Source organism: Anas acuta, chromosome 10 (genome assembly GCF_963932015.1).
Source record: "Anas acuta chromosome 10, bAnaAcu1.1, whole genome shotgun sequence".
NCBI lineage: Eukaryota > Metazoa > Chordata > Aves > Anseriformes > Anatidae > Anas > Anas acuta.
In genome coordinates this window covers 15,757,835-15,778,024 of record NC_088988.1, presented here as the reverse complement: position 1 = coordinate 15,778,024, position 20,190 = coordinate 15,757,835, and the positions used below count along the sequence as shown (strand labels likewise).

General features: G+C 39.2%; 1 protein-coding gene across 3 annotated transcripts in view; it reads left to right on the top strand.

Annotated features, from left to right (window-relative positions):
* FTO (FTO alpha-ketoglutarate dependent dioxygenase) overlaps positions 1-20,190 on the top strand; it is a 242,386-nt gene that overhangs the window by 19,623 nt on the left and 202,573 nt on the right. The window lies entirely within an intron of this gene.

Genomic DNA, 20,190 nt, shown 5'->3' with positions numbered 1-20,190 from the left:
TTGTAACTGGGTTTGCACCAGGTTCTTTGAAATACAGGAATTCCTGTGCTTTTTGGGAGGGGGAAGGGAGAGATTTCCAAAGCCTTGGACCCTTGCATGGACCTCTTGAACTGCCTCAGTGAGGCTAGATTTCTAATGTGCCTGTAGTGAACATCAACCTCATTCGGCATTACTTCTGCTTTCTTAAACATTTGCTAGTATTTGTTTTTCAGTTACCTGCCTTTTTTTGGCATGCCCACTTTTGTCCTTGGGCAGATTGCTCAGCTGTTCAATAGCTGGGTAGCAAGGCACTGAAGCGATTTTCTTTGCTTTCATCATCTTGATTTTCTGATCATTAGAAGTAGATCTGATGTGAGGTGATTTAGCAGTGCTGAAGGATCTGGCACTGTACTCCCTTAGGTTGGCTCTAAATTGAACCAGATGTTAGTGTTCCTCCTTACATCTGCAAAGGTCCCTATTATACAGGGGGCTGGGTTTGCTTATACACTAGTTTAGGGGCAGAGATATTTGGTGGAAATTATTCATGGGAGGGCTTCCTATTATTTTTTAAAAAAGTTTTGGAAGAATTTTGGGGGAAGATGGAGGATTAGAGAGATGAGCCTCAGGAAAGCTAATTGATTTCATCACATTCAAACAGGGAATTGCAACTGAATAATTCTTCTGACTCCAGGTCCTGTACCTATATACAGTAGGTTGTACTTAAAGGAATTAATAATAGTAGCAATAACAAAACAAACAAAATTAGGAAATCTTGGCAATCACTATAAAAATACAGTAAGTGTTTTTGATTCCATTTTTCCTTTCCTCAGCCATTTGTTACCTTACCAGTAAGATAAATGTGTGGTTGTTTTTTTCGGAGATGCCAGTAGAAATTCAGGAATGGGCCGTGGTAAGTATTGGTTATAACTTGAAATGTGTACTTTGCTTGTTAGTTGATGAGTAGATTAAAAGCGCCAACTGCTGAAGTTTTGGTTAGCATCCCACAGTTCTCATCCTACAGTAGCTGTTTGTGGCATGCAGCGAAACACGAGTCTCTCTTCTAGGTACTAGGCAAAAGGTCTTGCCCAGATATATGTAAAATGCTGATGTGCTCAAGTGTGGAATAGGATTTTTGTTCATGCCACACAAGCCAAAATTTCTGCTTTTCTGCTGCCTTCCTTGTTATCACTTAGCAGTTTAGTTCAGAAGAATAAGCACTAGGTTGCTGTTAGTGGGCAGAGCTTTCAGACAGCATTTAACTTCATTTTATTCTAGAGCCATCTGTCCATGGCTTATACACAACAGGATGAACGTTTAAGCAAGCATTTTGGTTGGGCAGATACGGCTTTCTGCATATGCAGTTCAGTGCAAACTTGTTAAGAGCCTGATGGCTGGCAGCGAGCTCTCCCAGCCTGTAATTTCCAAGTAACTGTATATTCTCCAGCCAGTACTTTCAGCTGCCGCTGAGTTACCAAGTGTAATTTCTTTCTGGGGCTGCCCTGTAGCAGTGTGATTCCCAGGGTTCTCCTGTTTGTTGTCAACGTGAGAATCTTTTAATGTATTAAAGGTCCGTGCTAACTCTGTATTTCAGGAAGCAACCAAGATGTGCTAGCTAGATTAAACTAAGTGAAGCCGCCTTCTTACATAGTTTTAAGTGCAAACCCTGATTTTAAAGATAAATGAAGATGGACTTGATGAAAAGCATTCTCCATTCACATTTTAAAAACTAAAAAGCTGTTTTGTAGTTCCTCTGCATTTGCCACAGTTACTTTTTATGCACTCTTCATGGCACGTTATGGCCACGTGCGGCTGGACCAGGTGACGACGCAACGTAAGGTGCAGGGGATGCTGCTGAGATTTCTCCTGTCAGTGGGATGTGAAGTAACGTGCCGTGATGGTCGCTTAAAACCATTTGAAGTGGTTTTATGAGGACCAAGAATTATTTGTGTCTTGCATGACCTGTCCTTATTGCTGCTTTTGAGTACAACATAGGTTAGAAGAAGTAATTATTTTCAGCCCACTGACTACAAGCGAGATTAATAGCTTCTGAAAGGGCTGTAATGAAAGGCTGACCCAACTGGCTTTTGTATTACTCCTTGTTTATCCTACTCTCATCTCTATCACCTTTGGGCTACAACAAAATGTAATTTATGTTAGCAGTGCTTCATAGCGGGTGAAAGGTCATATTTTTAATGAGGGTAGCCCTGATTGGGATTCAGGTTTAGAAATGTTGTGTGCTGGAGTACAGTCAACCAAGTCCATGTAAACAATGTGATTGCAGAAAGGGGCAAGCAAACCTGTTATTTGACAGTAAATAAGACCTCTTCGTTTACACTAGGTGAGTGAAGTTCAATTAGCAGAAGTTAAGCAACTGGGAAAGGGACTTGGCCATCACAGCCCGGGTAGGAGTCGTCTCTAATAAACCTTTTTAGGCTCAGTGGAGCATTGGCCTCTTTGTACTGGAAAAAAAACAAACACATTTTTCAATCACTTATCTTTTGCACTTTGATGCAGCTTGCTTAAAAAACAAACATACTTTACAAATATAGTTGTGTTTATAACATACAGTATCTTTGGTTTATGCGGGGCAGAAATGTAATGCCAGCCCATGCCTGACTCAGGGACAGAAGCGCTGCGCCCGTCTGAGCCCGGCTCTGCTGGGGAAGGGTGACCCTGGTACTCTGCGTGGAGTTCTCCCTGTGGAAGGAGAGGTGGTGTTACATTTGAGTACACCCGGGGATTCAGCGGTGCTGTTTGTTGGTAGTGTATTTACTTCAGTAAAACAGCCTGGGAGCGTTACTCTTTAGTGATAGAGAATGCTGCTGGGTTTATTTGGTGAATTAGGTTAATACCGGGACTCCTTGTTACTTACAGCCATTTCTAACAGAGCAGGCATCCTTGTAGAAGCCAAATTTTTTGAAGTTGGTTATAACTGAGACAATTTTTGTCGAAACAAGTGCAGCAGGTGCCGGGGGAAGCTCTGGGGGGTAAGAGAAGAAGCGAGAGACTTCAACAAAAGCTGATTTGGAAGAAGTTCTTGGATTTAGGTTTTCAGCACAGCAAACCTTGTGTGACTGCAGCATCCCGTGGAAGCGCACTCTTGTCTTTCATTTGTGCATGTCTTCTTGCAAGTGACAAACTGCTTCAGTTATGTTCTGGAAAGGAATGGGAAACATTGCAGTGATTTTGAATTTCCTTATTGTGCGAGGAGACAGCTTCTAACCTGGGTTTAGTTCAAAGTATGCATAGAGAGGAATGGCAGCATGCACCCCTTTAGGTATTTACTGCCAGATTACCTTTCACAGAGACAAAATTATGAGAAACCTCAGCTTTTGTATGTGTTTTTTTTTATGATTCAAAAAGTTCTGTGTTAGAACAGAAAGTAATTCTTTGCCACATCACAGCACAGTGATGGATGGCAAGTGCAGACAATGTAACAGTAACTGCTGTGTGCCAAACCACAAGGGCTACAGGATTCATCTGGCATGGGATTTCGTTAGACAAATTTGAGGGGGCAGCAGTTTAGACTACACAAGCACTGCAAGACTTTGGAGAGTTGTGCTGGTGCTTTTTCCCCTGATTTTGCACCATGCACTGTGCATCACGTTGCATCATTAGATATCGGGCCGTGCCCCTGTATGACACCAACTTTTTTCTTCCCGGGTAAATGCGAAGCAACATGCTGAGCCCTTCTTCTAAGAGTTTGCATGTGGCCCACCAGCCCCTCTCTCTGCAGCAGTGCTTGGCTACCAGCAGGCAGGGGCAGCCTTCCTCGGCTGGCCTCCCGCTGCACCGCTGCTGCCCTGCGCAGCGCTCCCCGAGCCTTCGCGCTCCTGCTGCCTGCGTGCACGCAACAGAATCACACGGGTGCCTTAAAGCAACATAATGTTGGGACTCCCCTCCTTTTCTTCAGTGTCACTAGGTCTTGAACTATTAATGCAAGTCTTCAAAATGACTCTTTTAAATTTACACTTGTTTTACATTATTTTATAATTAAGTTGTAGAGTTTAAAGAGAAGAAAGGAATGGAAGTTTTTCAAGTGATTAAATATTAATTTTATTCACATTTAACCCTAATTTACATTAAGGATGTTAACTGAAAGGCAGATCTTTTGAATTCAACATTTTCATTTCTTTCTAGCCTCTCTGATGAATAGCTGGATCTTGTCATATGTTCATAAAGGGTGGTAGTCCACTGGGAAAAAAGGAATAATTGTGCTGTCTTGCACTCTATGACGGTCTGTTTGTGGTGCTTATTGTTTCTTAAGTTTGGGAAAAAAAAAAAAGCTAATGATTCTCTTTTGTCTAAACCAAATAAAGATTTGAAACAAAATTGGTTCGGACCCTTTAAACACTGCCCTATGTCTCATATATCTAATCGTTTTTCTTTTATTTCAGAACATTCTCCTTGAAAGATCATGACAGCAACACATTCAAAATATCTTCTTAAAGGTTTTTTAACCTCTCCTTGCTTAGTTGTTCCTGCTTAAGTCTTAAAAGCAAACCAGTCAACCGCAGGTACCTTGAACACCTGCATTGCCCTCACTTGATGTCTTGTACATGGCTGAAAGACTGGATTATGATATAATTCTTGGGTTTCTATATTTTGCATCCCGATTGCACCATTACATACAAAATAAGAGACTGATTTCAAGAGATCTGTTAATCCTAGGTAAGCCTCTTGGGAAATCTGGCCATTTGCCTTAATTCCTTAGCAGGACTTCAGTGTTTTAGAAGTCTGAATTCTAATGCGTTTTATTGGAAGGTGTGTTGAGAGATAATGTTGATAGAAAAGTTATGTATATTAGCTTTTTTAGATCTGTTACATACAGTGCTATGAATTTAGTTAAACAGAAAAATGTTGTGATGCATGCAACTGCAAATGGGTAAAACTCACCTCTGGTTTTTAATTTTGTTTTAGAGTATTACGTTAATTAAAATATATCCAGTATACTCTAACTTCTATCAAGTTGTATTTTTTGCTTGGGAGTTCTGCTGATATAAAATTTGTTTCTGTAATCTAGATTGGCTCCAGTACCCTCAGTACAAGTCCAGTCTTTGTTATTGCATAAAGCGTTACAGCCTGTTCCCTGAATTCAGTGTGTGCACGTGCATGAATAAAATACTTGTGAACAATATCCAATGTTTTTGCTTTTAAAATCACATTTTTATTAGGGTTGCTTTGATAATTTTGCACTCTCTACAATCAGGCATTTTTGCAAATGATGCAGACCTTTGTGCAGTGTTTAATGAATTATTGAACTTCGAAGAACCCTTGCAAAGTAGGGCCTGCATGTGACTGAGCTGTAGACATGAAAAAATGCTATCCTCCAGCGTATCTAGCGGACAGTAATAGATGCTTGATCAGACAATATGAGCACAGAGTGACTGATGGCAATAGCATTAAATATTTACATATAGCAAAAGCATCTTGGCAGCAGAAAAGAGATGGTCTCTGCAGTAAGGTGAATAAAACCCAGTGCAGTATAAGTAGCCTTTTTCTATGACAACTGTCTTAGAGAAAAATACTGGTGGTCATTAACAGATATGTTTTACTGAAGTAATTATTTGGGAGTCACAATTGTATTTCAGTCTAGTTATGTTATATGACACTTCAGAAGCCTGCGAATAATACTTGTCATATAGGACAATTGTCAAGACTTTATCAGTATAATTATTATTTTGGATATTGCCCCATACCTGCTGTAATATAAAGATGATTACAGGTTGAAGAACAAGAATTGGTAACTGCAGAGGAGTAGTGTTTTACACCAAACAAATATGTTTTTGACATGTATGTTCCTAGAGCTCAGAAACCCTCTGCTTTTCTTGCACTTACCTTAGTTTTACATTGGTGTTCCTAACACAGCTGTCTTGTGAATCTGCTGTTGGTGTCCAGCAGAAAGCTGTACTCTGGCTGTGCTCAAAAGAATTCCTGAGAACAAGAAGCAATGTCCTTCCCCCTCCTTCCCTCTACTCTGCTGAGCAGTTTGTTGGGAGTAAATCCATTTTATTGATGTCCAGAGTCCTTGAAGTGCGTTGTACTTGTTTACGTGCCCTTTTTGGGAACCTGCAAACTACAGCTGTACAACAGTTGGTATTGCTTGCACTGTGTGTTGCACAAGTCATGCGTGATATTTTTCACATGATTTTGAAAGAAAAGTACTGTATCAGAAACACTGGATAACAACTTATTTTTCGTACTGAAGTGAGAGCAGATGAGTTGCGTTGGAGGTTCTTACGTGTCTTAATGCATTCCAAATTGCTATTGCTTATAGGGAAACAAATAAAACAAAGATGACAGGAAATTGATTTTTTTTAAATACTCTGTGATGCTTGTATTATTATGATGAACCTGTTTACAGTTAATGATCTGTTCTGTTGTAATGAAAACAAATTAAAATTGAAAATGAAGTGAAAGGGAGCAACATCAAGCGACTTTTTAATATAGTAATTCATTTGTGGTAGCAAATACAGTTTTAAGTGATAACAGTGTGTTTTTTTAATGGCTTTGGGTAAACAGAATTCCTTGGAAATGTGTACTAGGAGCTGTTTTACTTTTTCACTCAGAGCTGTTCCCCAGCTTACTGGTTTCATTGGAGAAACGCAGTTCATTCCTTAGCACATGGCTAGCCATGCTGAAGTCATCAATGTTTGTAAGAAATAAGCATCCCTTGGAATATGGAAGATGATGAATGTGAAACGTCCAAGGCATATGACAAGTTGAGCATTGGTCAGCGAAGCCTTTCTAGAGGTGTAAAGGAAAATACGTTTATGGTAAGAACCCTGTTCCTGGAGACATGATTTGAGAAGCCATGAGCAGAATTCTCTTACATGGAAGGAACAAGATTATACATATATTTTATTGTTTTATTTGCTATTTCAAGTAAGGGCAATACTGGTTCTTGTGGTAGCAGTTTAGTCCCAAGGCAGAGATCGAACATCTGAAGTGTATTTGCACTAGAGGCTTCTGAGCTTAGTGTGCAGTCCACTGAGTGAAGCTTCCCCAGGTGGCTTTTGGAAGGTCTGTCAGTCCTGCAGTGCCTGACATCTCTTTACATCACAGCAATTTGTCTAACATGGGAAAAGGTTTAATCCACAGGGCTATGTTGTCTTAATCTGATCATCAAGGTAGGAATTTTAACTCAAAAATCATGTTGGATTGCACATCTTTTCTGTAATTTTTGATGCACATAGATAAATAAAGATGATTCTTTGTTCATCTTTAGCAGAATAATATAATTTTCAGGGTCCTGACCCTGTAATAGTCAGGACCTCAGCACATGCACACGTCTCCCTGCTGCTTCAGAAATTTGAGAATATTTAAAGCTATCTGTAAGCATCTTTCTTTTAAAATTTTGTGGTAGAGATAAATTTCAATCGGAACTGCCTCTTAGTGTATTCCTGTGTGTTGTCAACACACTACGGAGGTACAAGATTGTTAGATGAGAGGAGTAAATGTGGTAGCTGAGGCTGTGCTGTTTGATCCTTACCCAACGACAGTGTAGGCGAGGAAGACTCGCAGTGAGTCAAGGGGCTATCATTGATCCCGTTGGGAAGAAAAAATGTTCATACGTTTACCACAAAACTTTTTTTGGAGGAGGGGAGTAAACTGGGGAGAGACACCTGTGTGGAAAATGGTGTTTACATTGGGTAACGATGCTGGAGGAAATTAGTGGTTGCTTACGAGTGGGGACACTTGCTCAGAGTTGTGCAGCTTGCTAGGGAAGTGAGCAGGGTGTACCAGAACGGACGGGCATTGGCATTCACACCAAAGGATTATTTTACTAGGAAAAGGAAACAATGAATGCCAGGTAATGTTGTGCACAAATAGCTTAGTTTTGGGTTGTACATTGTGTAATTTGTTTTCCTTGTAAAAGTTGGTCCCGTGTTATCCAGGAAGTCATGCAGGTGGTGCACAGAACAGGGCCGCTGTTCAATACCATGATTTTCTCCCCTTGTGGTCTCTTCATATTGTATTTTAGGGAATGTGGTACTGAAGAAAGCGAAAAGTTTCAACTGTTTTTTTAAAAAAGTATTTAATAACATGAGTTTTGCAATGGTTTACTAGTATGGCTGTATGTGCAACGATGCATTTAAGCTTTGAATAATTGGAAAGTAAGAATTACTATTTCAGGTGGCCTTGATAAACTTTGTTAATCCAAGCTTTCACTTGTTTTTCCTCTAAAATCATGTGAAATAAAAGCTGCACACAGTGCAGGAATGAGGGATTGTTCTGTATTATTTAAGCATCTCTTTTGCAATCTCTTCTTGATCTAAGTTTGTGGATTTGTAGCTTTTGTTGCAGGTAGACCATTGTGCTGGTATTCAATGTGCATTATTTTATAGTCTGCATAAAATATTTCAGCCTCTTCCTGGCTCTTCCGAGGCCAGGTTGCCCTGCCAAGTTTAGTTAGTTTGCATCAGTCTAAGTTCAGCTGTTGTGCTATTCAGCAGAAGTGCAACAGGATAATGAAGATGTGAAATAGATGCAGTGGCAGAAGCATACGAAGTGTCAAAATGCAAACAAGGAACAAATGTGCTTAAATGCGTTCTTAAGCTGTGAAAAAACTCCAAATAATTTCATTCAAACAGGGAAAAACAGTCTCTCTGAAAAAGCTTAAGTTGATGGAATAAAATCAATTTGATAAAATACCCAGGCTATTGAAACCTTGTGTATAGTACAGGCTTTGGTACATACTGTGTTGTTTGTTTGTGCAAGGCATTTCTTTTTGACTGTAAGATCAGCTGGTAATCGAAGTGCATATAAGCCTTTATCAGCCTTATAAGCGAGTATTTTAATAGCACAGAAGGTGGAGGAGGTTGTTGCACCATGACCTTCCTTCGTCTCCTCTTCGCAAGGAGCGCGGCCGCTCGCTGGTCCTGTAGGCACCAGTGCTCGAGCTGAGTTAGCTCTTGAACTTTTTGTGCTCTATAAATCTTAGGAGACAATAAAGTTAAAGTGCACGTCACTAGGTGGCACTGAAACATCGTCGTATGCCAAGTACAGTCTTGAGCTCTTCATCTGTGCTGCTGGAACTGCTTCGGTTTGTAAGTGTCAGGGAAATTGTTTTATTGTTAAAGGGCAGAGTGTAATATATTCATCTCCATCCAAGGCAGCCATTTAATGCCCTGAAACATGCCCTCTCACAGCTCTGGCCTGTTGACTATGCTTATTTGGTGTAATAATTAGCAGAATTTCTCACTAACAGTGGTACTTACTAACACCTCACATTTTCCTCAGTGTTTTTGTACGTGATGGATCGTGCATTCTGGGAATGAAGTTAAGCGGGTCAGAGCCTAAGCCCTGTACGACACCGCTGTTTTCTGCACAGTACTTTGGAATAGGTATATATTAACTACTTTTTAATTCCTGTGGTGTGTAGTGCAAACAAATTTGAGTCTTTTTTAATAGGCTAATGAAAATTTGTAAGCACAGAATAGTTAACTTGTCAGCTTCCAGAACAAAGAAATTGAATGAGTGGCTGTAGGAATCAGAGTGCGCTGTCTTTGAATAACGGCATGCTTTAGAAGCCTGGTGTGATGCTTTTCCAAGTTCTGTACAGATTCCTGGGATTCTTGTTTTAGATGAACAAATCTCTTATGCAATTTAAAGGTGATCTCTGCACTGTTGATGACGTTCAAACATTCTGCCTGTTATGAAAATAGTGGTAGCAAGCCCAAGTTAAGTATCTTTCTCACACTTCAGTAGCTGGAAATGAGTTGCTATGTTGGAAATTGTTCTGGTGCAAAGGAAAAGAAAAGGTCCTTGAATAAGTGCTGCGGTAGGGATCCCTCTCATATTTCTTTGCAAATGTGGTGGCAAGGACGAATAGAGTTAAAGATTCCCAAAATTACTAGGTAAAGGTATATGGTTTTAGTTCAATTTCTAAGCAAAAATCTAATGAAATCCCTCTATAATGAACTAACTCAAATTACAGTGATTTGGGACATTTGTCATATGGAAGCGCAGCTCTGCACTGAGACCATCAAACCATTTCACATAGGGCCTCAAGTTTCCAGACTGTATTTAAAAAAAAAAAACCTTTCTTATTTCTAGTTTAGATGGGTTTCCTGCCATATGTAGTGTTAAATTTATCGACTATCATCTGCTGGTGTGAATTTTAAAATCCCCCCTTCCAATAAATATATATAATATTTTTCGTGTGTTGTTCATTCTTTTTTTTACCTCTTCTAGTTTTAGTTACCACTGAAGCAATTCTGGTGTAGAAGGGGAAGGAATATGGCATGGTAAGTCAGCAAAAAAGAACAGTGGTAGCTCTGGCAGCCTTCTCTTCATCTCAGTTCCGTGCCCTCAGCCTCTGTTATTAATGCATCTGCATTGCTGTCACTCAGCACACATTTGTGTTAAAAGCATGTGTCAAAAAGGTGGCCTAGATTTTTGACTTGCAGGTTCAGAATACCCCCAACCTACAAAACCACTGTACCAGATTACAAAATAATTGACTTAAGTCCTTGTTAGACATTCTGAGGGAAATGAAATTTCTTCTTGTCTTGTAAATATGCTCTAAGGAAGCAAGAGTTGAGAATGTTAAGGTGTCTATGATCTTTTCACTTGGACAGAGACTTTCATGCATGCCTTCAAAAATAATTTTGTAAAAGTTTGGAACAAACCTCTCTGTGAAGTTTTACTCTTGTGTTAGGCTTTTTGTGGATTTGTTATAAAGTGTTTTTCTCTCCTCATCATTCCTATTCCTTCAATTCTCCTAGTTCACCTGTGAGCTCTTTGATGTTCTTATATACAATTATGTACTTGTTAAGAGTCTCCTTTTTGGTGCATTTCATTTATTGGGTCACTTTAGAATTGAATCCATGAATATCATAACCGAGTTGATGGAAGATGTTTATTTTCCTATCATCCTGATAACTGCTTTAGTATCTGGTGCAGATCAGTCTTATGCCTTTTTTCTATACTTGTTTGGAGAATAAAATGAAACCATTCTTGAATGCTTTAGTACTTTTTGTAGGAATTGTTTGTTAAATTTGGCAGTTGGCATATGCAGTAGTATAAACTGAGTTTGGCTTTTTTGGTTTTCATCAGAAGGGAACAAACAGGACAGGGGAGAGCTGAGGGGAAATGTGGTCTGGTCCTTTCTCTTCTAGCCTGTCTTTCTCACTGTCAGATAGACGTATTTGAGAACACATCATGGAGAAAGAGAAGAGATGATTTTTAAAAGACTTGTCACTACTGTGCTCCGTCTCATTCGTTACGTATGGGTAGTGATAGCAGCAGGGCTATCTTGACTTGTAGGCCAGTTAGGAATACAAGCGTATGTAGAGGATGGCAAGTCAAGTCTCCCTGAGCAGATCAGATATACGCAGAAGACTTAAGGAATCAGTTTTGTACGTGACCACAGGAGTTGAATAGCACAATTGGACCTGATCACTGCAAGCAGTGGAAAAAAATAATATTAAATGTCTGTATATGCAAGTAATAGAAATGAGGACTAGAAAATGTATTAGTCTTTGCAAGAGTTAGGACTGCTTTTTTTTTAAAACAGCAGTATCTGGCAGGGGGAGGTGGCGACAGTTCTCAGCTCGGCTTGACAAACGTATTAAGCAAAATGTTGATTTGCATTATGAAGTGTACCTTGATTTGGCACAAAGCAAATGTCTCAGCAGTTGTACTTCTTTCATAGTAGATCAGTGCTCTCTTGTCTATTTACCTGCTGGTGCACCCTAAGCTTATTCTTTAAATTATCCAAAGACAGTTTAAGAGTAAAATGTGAGTGGAAAAAAAAACAAAACTGCAGAATCTTGCATTTAACTGTAGTAGATAAACCTTACAATTCTACTGTAAACGAACCAAGTACTGTGAAATACATATCCCAACAGCTCTTCTCAAATTTGCGTGAGCTGTGATGGAGAAGAGAGTTTTTAACCCCAGCTTTAGGACTTCAATGAAATGCATTCTTACAGAAGCAGACCAGTGTCTCCTGATTCACTGACCACAGGTAACTGGCAACATGATGAATCTAACTTTCAGTCAGTGTCTCTACTGCCTGCTGTTTATTTGGTTAGGCTGTATGTGCAGAAGCTGGGGAAAAATGGGTGATTCATTACAGTCTGGTCTGAACAGTTTGGGAACCATTGAACTAAAACGTATCATTTAGACAAGCATCGAAACCCGATATAAAAAGAATTCCCATCAAGGCAAATTCATCTCATGGAGTGATGATCTGCTCCAATGGTTAATTATCCTTTCTTTTAAATTGTGCTCCGTGATTCTGGTCTGAACTTGCCTAATATTCTTTCAGACCCTGAATTTTGCTAATGTTGGCTGCCAACTTAATGTTAAGTGCTAGCTTTCTGTTCCCTGTGTGGCTTATTGTGGAGGCTGTGAACAAAACAAAGCCTTCAAACCAAACAAAATTAACTAAGTTTAAAATTTTATTCACTACCTCTGAGTTGTACAGTATGAGTTTTCTTTAACTCATTCTTGCTATGAGAAGAAACCCAATTCTTTCATTAAATCTCACATAGAGATGTTCTTCTTGAACTTGGACTTGGATGCCCAACTCAACAGGGTTTCATTAATAGTTGCCTTATAAAACCAAGGCAACAACTGCAGTTTGCAGGTTTTCTAAGCGAGTGTTATTGTCATCATTTGACCAGTGGTGCAGTTTATGCACAAAATCATCAGTTCTATCATATTAGTGTTTGGTGTTGTCACACAGGTTAGTTTTATGACTATAAAATGGTACAAGTTGCTCTTGCAACTGAATACTCTTGTACAAATATTGATGCTCAAGGTAAACTTATCTCCCTCATATAATCGGTGGTTATTGTCCTTGAAGTGGCTGTAGAAATGATGCAACTGTATTCACACTGTACTCCTGTGTAGCTTCAAAAATTGTCATTTTTGGCTGTGCTGTTTCAGAAATCTGTTGGCAATCTGTGTGACACCAGATTTGTTGTAGCCACGATCGCAAATCAGGGATGGCTGCCTTTAAATTGTTTTGAGGACTGGAGAGGGACCTGCACCAAGCTTCTACTCACAGGCTCCTCTAGTGTGAGAAATGCTTGCAGGAAAATGCATATTTATCATGTCCTTTCCAAGGACAAGCCACAAAAATTGAAGAGAAGAGGCAGCAGAGTGCTGCTTGTACAGCTGCATTCCAGGGGATGTTGTGTACCCCTTTTGTCTCCTGCAGTGATTTTCTTGATTGTGGCATATAACCTCAAAAATAAACTAAAGTTTGTCCCATAAAAGGTATTGGTATTTAGTGAAATGCAACTGACACACAAGAAGAGTGTTCCTGGAACACATTTCTTTTTATCTTTAAGGCATTCAACAGTCTTCCTGTCTTTTCATTATGGGGTGAAGAATCTTCTTAAATAATCAAATATGATGTCTAAGATGGTTATAAAGGTCTTAAAATTTTAGTAGGTTTGTAAGTGCTTTTATAGTTTTATAGTGCTTATTCTACTAATAGGATCTGTGAAAAATAACTTTTTATGCTTAAAAAATAAAAAGGCCTACAAAGATGTTCAAGTAGTGTGTAATGGACATGACAGTTACAGTTGGTGAAATTTAATGCTCTAGCTGCTTATTGATCTTCCTTGTAGCTGATTGCATGGCACAAGCATTTGCACTTAGCACCTGCTCTTTCTACATTTACACTATCTTCAGAATTGGTATCAAGGGGACTTTGGAAACCAAACTTGATGATAAGCTTAAGTACTTAAGGAAATACCTATATATTTTCAAGCATCCATTTTATTTTCACTCTGCTTTTGACATCTGCTTCTTCTGGGTGATATTTTAACATGTAAAATATAGATGTAGTTATATACCAGGACTGCTGCGAAGCCCAAGGTTTCCTGGGAATGCTGGAAAGCTGCGCAAAAGTTCATTGCATCTTTCATCTTGCAGGTGGCTGTGATAGTTCATGTGTAAGCGGTAGTATTTGCATTGATCATAGAAGGAATCTTAAGAATCAGCTTCGGTAATTTGAATGGGAAGTATGCAGTGGGATAAGAGGCTAAAATAGCTGTACCCACAGCAGAAGTTGCAAGTTCAGAAGGTTTTACCTTGATCAACAAGTGTAAATTTCCCTCAGGAATACCGCCATTGCCTTTTTCCTATGGCCACATTTTTCTTGAGCTGGTTGGTGAAGGCCATCACCAAAGAGAAGTTGTCAAAGTTAGGGGTTGGACTGGGTGATCTTTAAGGTCCCTGCTAACCCAAACCTTTGTAAGGGTCTGTGAAAGTCATAGCTGATTGCGTTCCTTGTAGTGACTTCCATGCAGTTGTTCTTTCACAACACAAAGCCAGATGTCTGCTTCTTATGGTGCATGCCTTAATGCACACATCTACTAGTACTGCGTAAGTTTAGATCTTTAACTATTTCTGTAGAAACTGAAGGTCCCATCTTAAGAGAGGTGCAAAGGGGTTGGGGAGTGGGGAAGCAGAGCTTTTCTGAGGAGTTTGTTCTGAGAGGAAAATGCTTTGTTCTCAGTGTTTTGGGGTTCTTTTTTCTTCAGAGGTGTTCCCTGCTTTTAAGGAGTTTCCCTCCTTTTTATTCTGTCTCGGAGTTAAAGGGGCCATGTAGTTGGGTCAAGACTCAATAAAATGGCAGTTTATTTGGGAAAACTGCAAGTGTGACCTGCTCATGTATGTGTTTGAAAGGTGTCTGCCTACATCCACGGAAGCTGTAAACATGTTGCAAAGATTCATAATCTTCATTTCTAGTTCTCAGCCCTTTAATTCTGGAAGTTCTTTGTGATCTACAAACAACATACTGATCTAGAAATATCTACTCTTTTAAACATTTTCTTAGGTGCATGTGTGCTCTTGTTCCCTGTATGTGTATGAAGAAAAAAGGATTGGAAATCTGATTGAAACCTGATCATTGTTTCGCCCAGAGTTTGAATGTTCCTGCTCCTCACCTAATACAGCTGATCCGCTTACCAAATGGTACCTGCTGGAGGAGGACGCACACCTGGTAGCAGGAACAAGGACTGGCTGATGGTGGCCAGATGCTTGCAATATTGGTGTGAGTTTGATAGTTACACTGAGGAGACTTGGGGACATCTAGTCAGCAAAAAGAGGCTGTGTTTGAATGATTTATCACTTCAAATTTCTATTATAATTACTTACGATAAACAAAGTGTGACTAATCTATGCTCAACTGGGTAAGAAAATTGCCAGTTCTGTTCCATTAACAGCCATGGGCCTAAAGAACAGCGTTCCTGTAGGTTAAAACAACAATTAAGGGGCACGTAACATAGCAAGGTGGGGAGAGAGGGGATACGATTAGCAGAGATGCTTTTCACGCATTGCCAAGCTGCTTCAGTGCATAAATTACCTTTTGGTTCAGTTACATCAGTCAGGTCTGCTGTGCGTACGCATGGCCGGTCCCTGTGTGTCCCAAAACTGGGCCTGCAGATTTATCAGAGGACGGGCAGGAGAGGTTGAAATTAGTAAGCAAAGGCAAACAGTACCTTCACAGGGAAGATATCGAGCAGTCTTTTAGACAGCTGCTCACTTAGAAATTGGTCTCTGTGTGCATTACAGCCCGTTACGTGGCTTTTCTCCTGACCAGCTCACTTAAACTGCGGCCTGCTGCTTCGGTAACTGGGCCGCGCGGCTGAGGCGTGTGGCGGCTGCGTTAAATAACAGCGCCCTGAGGTGGAGGTTGGTATGGGCTGGTGTCTTTAGTCATAAATAATGAAATACTAATGAGTTCTTGTCATTAAAATGGAAATGTTTCTGGCATATGGCACCATGGGGCAGGCAGAAGAGCTGTAGGATGCAAAGTGCGGTGTAATATGGTCACGTTGCCTGCCAGTGGCTTTGATGGGCTGGATTATAGAAAGAATGTAGCATGGACAAGGCTGTTGGTAAGTCCTGAGTATAATGAAGGGTAATCTGGAAATATAACTTTTTCATGTGAATAAATGGTGCTGTAAAATTGGCCGGTCCCTTAAGATCTTTTAATGAGTGGCATTTGCAGAAATAATTTGAAGGAAAAAAGTTCTGAAATCTAATATATGTGATAATGGAGAAATAAAAGCTGTAATAGTGCACTTAAAATGTATTTTTTATTACTCTAGGTTCGTTTCTGACATAACTGGTTTTAGTGAGCCACTTGAATGATCTTGGTTGCTATGAAGTTTTAATAGCTAACACTTGGAAAGCCTCATAGTTTAAAGAAATGTCAACTTCAAAAATCACATTCCTGTCTTGAGTAACTATCCTGAATTTGATCTTTTTTTTTAATTTAAAGATGTGAAAGTATGTTAGGGGATAAGGTTGTGCAAGTTCCTGTAAAGCAGTGGCTTTTTTTCCTAGATGGGGCCTTAGTATTATCACAATTCTGACCATATAAAATATTTATAATCTTCTTCCCTTATAAAGCCATTGAGCTCTCACTTCAGAGCACTAACACTTTTCTTCAAGAACGGCTTGAGGTAAATCCACATATCTAATGGAAAAACAGCAACGACTGCTAACCCAGGCAGACCTTACTGTGTGTCCTCCTGTGAGGAACAAGGAGGGGTTTATGGAAACCGAGAAGTTTGCATCTGAGCTTGTGGTTCAGAGTCCTCTGTCGTGAGACTGCGTTCCGAGTAAGGCCTGCCTTGCAGTCCCTGATAACCTTTTGGATTGCACTGAAGACAACAAGACTTAAGTGTCTGGACTTTACTCATTGTCATCCTGCATCAGTTTTCTCAACAGTGTAAGATTGGCATCAGACAGAGTACTGAAGATGGCTGTTCCCCACTATGATGTGTACACGAAAGCATTGCAAATAAGGAATGTCTAAATGAGTCAAAATAAGTAATTGTAAGAATAAGAAGAAAAGAGGTAAATAAATGCAACAGTGAGATACTCTGTTTGTTTGATTTATCTTCTTTCATGCGTCTTTTCTATAGTGTAGTTCCTCTCTTGCTTTGTTCTGCACGATGCTGATTGTAAGGGGAAAGTAAATACCCTAAGCCTGAATGCAGGATTGTTTGCATCCCCTCATAGGTTGGGAGTGCACATGTCGATTTTGAAATTCTCTCTTCTATGTAAAATCTTTTTTTTTGGGAAATAATAAGATGAGCCTTTCTAGAACAATGAGTAACAGGCATGTTTTAGGGGATCTGGTAGTTTGAATAAATTTTAATTGTTCATAAGAATGAGTGCTTGTTGTGTAACTAAAAGCTAACATCTCTAAATATTTCATAGACATTGTGTCTGTCTGTGTCTTAGACTTGTGACTGACGTCTTACATCTGCATGGGATGCTGCTCCAGGCCCAGGGAGATTACTTGGTGTAGAGAAGCTGATGTTTTCCACTGAATTTGTGAGAAATGCAGGACAGCGGATAGCCCTGGGGGTTATCTTGGAGGCACATCCTACTTGCCTTGACTTAAGTCTGCCTGTGTGCATAAACCCAACTTCCTCAATAACTTCTTGAGTGCATTTTATGTGAAGTACTGGAAAAACAAACTTTGCTTAATGCTTTCAGTTTTGTTAGGCGTTAGGAATTGTTGAGATGCTATGGCCTTAAGCTTCTGTAGTAATGCAGGTAATATGGCAATACACTTCCAATACAGTTCTTTCTCAACGTGTTGTTCCAGCCAAAACAATGATCTATAAATTGGAAAGTGACTGTTGCCTTCTGACTTGCTTGGTGAGGAAACTAAGTGGGAATTGTACGTTTGAAGCACAAGCCTTTGTAGCCTAGATATTGAACTCTTTGCCTTACAATTAAGAGAGAAATGAAACCTTTTGAGAACAGTATTGGCACCCTGCAGGGATATATGTCAGCTGCAAAAATTTTTACAGTCACGTTGCTTCACCAGAAAATGCCATTAAGTCTATCTTTTCCTTAATATTGCTTAATTTGAAAATAATGAGCCATGTGCATATAACAGTACTGCATTTTGGCCTGACTTTGATATGTATTAGCTGTGTTTCTATTACTTTTCCTGCTCTGTAACATACAGTGCATTACTTCTATTACCATGAAGTTACTTCTGCAGGCAAAAACGTTCAGATTGGGCTTGAGAGATTCTACCTATTACTCTTCCACTTGCTGAATTTTACAACCAACCATCTCATTAGTATATCCACTTCCAGTAATAAACGGCACATATCTGCAAGATATTAACAATATAAGTTCATTGCATACTCTAAAATTGGGTATCAGTGCTTCTGGTACTTGCTCCATTCTCTGAAAGCCCAAGTGTGACTCTTCAGAGGTTTCTTGAACAGTGCATGGTGTGTGAGGACATCACAGAGGTGATGCACACAAAATTGTCTTTTCACTTGTTGGCATTGCTAATCCATGCGTAAAAAATCTTACTGGCATTTAAAGCATGAGAAACAATATTGATATCTGAATAAACTGTTAGGCTGTTAATAATTTTTCAAATGTTAAGGATACAATTTAAAAAATATATTTTTAAGATACTAGATACCTGCAAGTGAAGGCATTTTTGTAGTTAGGGGTTTACCTGTTAGTAGTGCCTATAAGCAATGCTGGTGTAACAGTTAGACTTGGCATCAGGCAGCCAGTATAGCTAGATCTTCAGGGGTTTTTTTGGAGGTATTTGAGAATAGCTTGATATTTTTGACATCTGTGTGACAGCTTCTTGCATAAGAGATGAGCAGCGTGTTATACCACCCAGCTGCGTATATTAGTCTGTGCATCAAGCTGAGGAGCAGCACTTAGCCAGATCTGACAATCAGATGGGAACTAGTACTGCCTATACACAAGGGTGCATTTTAATGTGGTGTGCGTTTTGCCAACAGCCTGGTACTTGACAAAGAAATTGTCAGAATCTCTCTTCTTCCCACCTCTCTTTTTCCCCCAGTTGAGTCCATGTTGAAATGTAGGATTTCCTTCTGCAGTTTGTTTTACTTTGCATATAACAAAGGTGGTTTAATGTGTTTGGTGATTTCATGCAATAAAATTGTAGCAATCTTTTTTGGAACATGCAGTGTATTAGCACGTCATTTTCTGCCAGCTTAATCTAAATTTTCATTATGCTTGGTTTCACCGATGACTTCGTGTCAATATGTCATGTGTCCCCAGTGGAGACTAGAGACCTAGAGAAATTATAGCTTTCAAATTTTAGTGCTGCTATTGTCAGTGCTGGAAGAGTTGGTGAATAGCAGATTGTGAATGTGGAGATGAGTATATGAGAACTGCCTGCTCTAATTTTAGTTTGGCTGAAGTGATAGTTGTAAACCTCAAAATTTCTACACTTCTTGCTGGATTTAAGTCTGTTATTTGCCTTGATGCTTAAATTTGAAGGAATTGTGAAATTTCTGCCACAGAATACACTGTTTATTAAAGCACTTCATAGGCTTGCTATAGGTCAGAAGCACATAATATATAATATAAATACTACTTTCTCCCTTTTTTAAAGATAGTTTTTTTCCAATACTGACAATTCTATTTACACCTGTATATAGGACATATTAAACAGGTGTAACCCCAAAAGATTGATTATGATGAGGGAAATTTATGATGAAAAGTACAAAATACTGCAGTGACATCCAGGTGATGAAATAAGTAGCTGTTCCTGTATAATTTAGTTCTAGAAAAGTGTTTGTTATACCCCTGTTTTTAACCTATCCTGCTTTTTTCCTTTGTGTCACCACTTTATTGTTCTTTTAAAATCTGTATTCCATTTCCGTCTGGTCTTCCTCATACAACATAAGTTTTGAGCGAGCTGCAACGTCACTTTTTTCTCCTGGTGATGCTTCTGTAGTTGAAAATATGAAAAATAAAAATGAGAATTGGAATCCTTTTGGTGTCTGAAATATTCAAGCACTATGGCAAACATAGTTTTATGACCTTGGAGTTGTATTTTTATTAGCAAGTTTTTGGTAATGATGGAAACTTGTAAAGAAACTGTCTTTGAAGGCTATAAAAAGAGGAAGAAATAAGGGGAAAATCATGTAAGTTTTCTAGGGCAGTACTTCCACTGTAACAATTTAACACTTTTGTTAACATCTATTTGTACCATGTCAATGTAGTGTCTGACCCTAGGTGGATAAATGTGAATGGACTTGTCATGGATTGGGATTGCTCCACTCCAAAAATCTGACAGCTCGTTTCAAGCTTCTCTTGCACTTTCAAAGTCCTTAGCTGCATGCTTAACTCTATAATGCATACAAACATTTAAATTTTATTAGTAAAACATGGAAGAACAGTTTTTGGAAAACCAAGCTTTTTCTTAGCGAT